General features: G+C 41.7%; 1 protein-coding gene across 6 annotated transcripts in view; it reads left to right on the top strand.

Moving 5' to 3' along the window:
• The window catches only part of LOC308077650 (receptor-type tyrosine-protein phosphatase mu-like), a 146,294-nt gene that overhangs the window by 59,097 nt on the left and 82,197 nt on the right, over positions 1 to 5,000 (top strand). The gene's annotated exons all lie outside the window — the stretch shown is intronic.

The following is a 5,000-nucleotide window of genomic DNA, read 5'->3' as shown; positions in this document are numbered from 1 at the left end:
TTAATATAGCTTGGATGTTTTACAGATAGTGGGTTTAAGTAGAATTCAATAAATTCTGCTGTGGCATATGTTTCTGAGTTACAATCCGAAACAATTGGGCGACCAGGTGGAATTTCATAAGGAATAGTCCAGGTACTAGGGTCCTTGTGGATTTTGGGTAAAAGGTAGAGAATTCTAGCTCTTGGGGAATTTTCGCCCCGTAGGTACTTCTCTTGTTTTTGATCTATACATTTTTTCTTTCTTAATTCGGTGATGATACCCCCAACTTCTATTGCTGTTTGTTTAAAAATGGGTGCCTCCAACTCCACATAGTGATTTGAGTTATTCAACTGTCTTAAACCCTCAAAAACATATTGTTGTCTGTCCAAAATGACTATACGGCTCCCTTTGTCTGCAGGCTTAATCACAATGTCCTGGTTGTTAGCTAATGATCTTAGAGCTCTCACCTGATCTGTTGTGATGTTATTTTTTTCTCTCAGGTGTCCTGGTACATTTTGTGGCTCTGTCCATCTGGATCAATTGTTTTAGGTTGTCCGGTATTTTGTCCTCGTCTGGTTCCCAGTATGATGGAAGGTGGAAGCGCGGAATTTCCGTGTTGTTTCCAACTCCAAAATGTGTAGCTAATTTGAGTCTGCGATGGTATTTTGACACATCTATTCTCAAGCTTTGTGATTGTTGTTTGTAGATGTCCAGGGTGGGGACGAATGACAAACCTTTTTCCAAAAGTGTTTTCTGGTGTTCGTTTGGTCGGAAAAAATGAGACAGATTAATTATATCCGACTCCATAAGGCCCTGCCGGTTTGAGCTGTCGGGCCGTATTAGTTTAAAGAGTTGAGCCAGTGCTGTAGCATCAGTTTGGCTGTGTCTTCTTCCCAGTGGACGTTGTCTGATCCTGTTTTGAAGTGGGTTGCGGGCAATTTTGGGAGGTGGGGCTCTTTCTTTATTTCTTCATTTAGGCTTATCAGAATATTCTTCGGGTCAGTTCCTAGGCTTTCTGAGTAGTTGATTAGTGCTATGCGTCTGTCTGCGCAGGGGAATTGTTTTTTGGCTGTTGTGCGGAGTTTCTTCAAGGCTGTGTGGCTTGTTTTTCTAGTTCTTTGGTTCTTGTTGTTAATTCCCACCGAGATGATGAGGTGTGTGGCCGTCTCATTTTTCTCAGCCTTGCTCAGGACTGTTTCGGCCCATTCCAGGTTCATTCCAGAGTAGGATTCTATCTGGACTCTGTCATCTGTGATTGTTGGGATTCGAGACAGGTTGGAGTCTCCAATTATGATGATGTCTCGGTTCGGTACTAATCTCCATGTCTGTTTGTTTTCCTTTTTTCCGCCTCTCCAGTGGCGTGGTATTCTTGGTGCTGTCGCGTTGGTTTCTTCTCGTGCTGGGGCTTCCCTCTGTGTAGTAGTGTCTTCGGTAGGTCCCTCTGGTATTGTCTGGTTCCCTTCACTGTTCCTCCTCTCCTGGGTTGTCCTCTGGGGTGTGTCTCTGGGTGGTGTAGTTTGCCTCCTGGTGGGATTTTCCCTCTGTGGTTTGGGTGTGTTTCTTGGGTTCTGTTGTTCTTCTGTGTTTCTCTCTGGAGGATATGTGGTTCTGTTAGGGTGCTTCTGTTTCCTTTGGTTTCCATTCCGTCCAACATGTGCCCATGGCTCCTCGGGTGTTCTGTTGCTTGTTGTAGGTAGGTCTGGGAACTCTTCCTGTGTTAGTTCTCCTGGGCCCTGTGTTGTTGCTCCTATGGTCCCCATTCCTCCAGTTGGGTCTTCTCTGGGTTCTCCCGTGCCTGGGTTGCCTGTAGAGGGAGAAGAGGGAGGGGAGGATGGGGGTGGGGGAGGACGGGGGACCTGTGGTGTAGGGTGTGTTGGTGTGTGTTTTTGTGCTATATAATTCTGTTACTGCTGCACGGGCTAAGCCCAGTGTCTTCTCTGTTAGGCGCCTTCCTAGATTTTTTCTTGCCCATTTAGTGGCAATGGAGAAGGCCCTGTCGTATTCCTGTGTTAAGCACTGGGATAGGTCCTTTTTTGTGTTTTCAATCAATGTGTTAAAGTGTTCTATTAATATTAACAAAGTGGTGTAAGACCAATTCTTTGCACTTCCTTGTAGTAGCAGTAAAGTTCTCTCTGTTGGTTTTGCTGGTTTTATAAAATCCATCAGGTCTTGTTCTTTTCTAGCAATACTCTCTGGGTATTTGTCTATGTTTACATTCTGTGAATGGTGTAGTGCGACAATCAAATTGTTTATCCCTCTAATTGATTTGTGAAAATCATTGTTTCTCTCTCCATGTGGTGTGTGTATGTAGGTTTGTCTGTGCCTACCTCAGTGACTGACTGACTGACTGACTGACTGACTGACTGACTGACTGACTGACTGCTGACTGACTGACTGACTGACTGACTGGATGGATGGATGGATGGATGGATGGAGGATAGATAGAAGGGTGGATGAAGTGGGTCAAGGAGAATTAGATCAGTTCCACAGGGGATTGTGGGTAATGGAATCCAGGTCTGGTAAGATGATTCGCAGAAGGTCAGGAATAATAATTAATTCCATAAGTCCTCCCCTCATTAGTTCAGGAGAGGAACGTTAAGATGACACAGACCTAGCAGAAATACTCTATATGGGCATACAAGGGACACAGACAGACAGGCGGGTACAACAGATACCCTGACAGCAGATATTGCATAACCGGGTGGGCAGTGGTGGAAAAAGTACTCAAATGTTTTACTTGAGTACAAGTATCAATACTGCGATGTAGAAGTACTCTGTTACTCAGTAAAAGTCCGGAATTCAAAATGTACTTGAGTAAAAGTACAAAAGTATTGGTATCAAAATATACTTCAAGTACCAAAAGTTAAAGTACTAAAATGTTTGAAAATTTCACAAATTTCACATCGCGACGCGTTGTGAGCTTGTAGATCGGCTATTTTCAAATAGCCTAGGTATAAAATAGGGTTTATGTATGTTTTATAATGGAATCATTTATATCTGCAAAGTAACGAGTAACTAAAGTTTTCAAATAATTGTAGTGGAGTAAAAGTATAATATTTGCCTCCGAGATGTAGTGGAGTAGAAGCAAAAGTATAGACAATTGGAAATACTCCAGTAAAGTAAAAGTACCTCAAAATTTTACTTAAGTACAGTACCTGAGTAAATGTACTTAGTTACTTTACACCACTGCGGGTGGGGCAGGCATTTCCAACTTGCATCCTTCCTGACTTGCATTATTCCTGAGGAGGCCGGTACCTGGTGTAGTAATAATAAAAATAAAAAAAACGGACAATAGCGGATCTACTCTATTTTTAAATTGTATTATTATGGGTTTTTTTTATAACAAAATTGGAAGGCTGTGTATATCAATTACCAAATACTTCCTTCAGTGAGTATTAGTTACAACCTGTGGTTGACACAACATTTATCTATTTATTCATAGGTTGTCTTCATGACGTTAATTAGTGCTCTTTAACGATACGTCAGCCAATTAGAGACATTCACACAAGCAGCAGTAGATGACGTGATATTTAATATTTCCCAGGGTTCACGGCGGCCTCTGTTCCAATCTGCACAGTAAAATGTGAGGTGCTGTGTAGCTGCCTCTGGCCCTTAATAATGTCTGGTTTCACCTCCTCCTCCACCTCCCTCATAACCTCAAGGTCCCCTTCCCTGAACACACTAGTTCTCCTCTTAAGGAGGGCAACAATGTCCTGGTTCATCCAGGGTTTATTGTTAGAGAAGCAGTGAACACTAAAAAAGAAGAAGAGATCCGAGCACTCAAAAAATGTGGAGAGGAAGTAAAGTTAAAACACATTTTATTCTATAAAAATACCAACGTGTTTCGACCGGTTTAGGTTTTCATCAGGGCGAGGTTTTCTATTTTCTTTCTTTCTTTTCCTTCATTTATTCAGGGAAGCCCATTGAGAGCAAGCTCTCTTTTTCAAGGACGCCCTGATAACAACATATAAAATACATACAAAATTCTTAATTAAAAAATTGCAGAATCAACAGGAATGTTAAAAATGTTATTATATAAACAAACAGTACTGGGTTTGGTGATGCTCTATACTATATTGTCTGAATCAACTTCGTTTGTGTTCGTTTATTTGCTAAAAGAGTGACTTTGAGAGCTGTTTTACAGCACAATGTAAGTCAGCGAGGAGCATATTTTGAGTGATCAATTTCTAATCAATGGAGCAATTATTTTGTATTTCTTGTCGACCTTTGGAGTTACATCATGGCAAGGTAACTACACAACATAAACCTCTACCAAAGTGGTCTTGCCCTTTAACCGGTCTAGACATGTTGGCATTTGTATAGAATAAAATTAGTTCTCTCTCCTCCACATTGTTTGAGTGCTCGGATCTCTTCTTCTATTTTAAAGTCCCTAGAAGCACCATACACCTTTAAGACTTTTATCTCCTGTGAGCACCCGGCTGGCCTCTGTGTCTTTTCTAAGCAGTGAACCCTCTTCGAGGGCACTCAACACCTCCTCACAGTACCTGATGTAATCTGAGATGGCCTGGCATAGGCTGTCTATATCATCACTGCCCTGAAGAACGAGTCCCAGACACTGTCCACACTTACACGGACATTAAAAAAATGTATCTTTTTATATACGTTGCGGGGGGGGGAGGGGTGTTAGTCCACATGCAAACAAGTTTTTGGTCCCTGAAAAACGAACATTTTTGAAAACTCTGGCCACAGTCAAAATATTTAAAAACGCCATATTTGAGTTGCCGTGTGGACGAGATAAACGTAGGTCTCTCACATTATAAGCATGCGCAGTGTACACTATAGCCTACCCGGTACATCATTTATTTAATATTCCTCACTGTCATAATCATTGCATGTTGACTCCATAGCATAATATGCTACAGTATGGAGTCAACATGCAATGATTATGACACATTAACCCATTACCCCAACAGGTGTGAATTCTATCAGCAATTTATCATTAAAAAATGTACCATTAATACTAGTGGAGTTGTGGGACAGTGTACACTCCGGGTGTCTGT

Source organism: Gymnoscopelus braueri, assembly GCF_963280865.1.
Source record: "Gymnoscopelus braueri genome assembly, chromosome: 21".
Taxonomy (NCBI): Eukaryota; Metazoa; Chordata; class Actinopteri; order Myctophiformes; family Myctophidae; genus Gymnoscopelus; species Gymnoscopelus braueri.
This window is presented reverse-complemented; position numbering and strand designations above follow the sequence as displayed.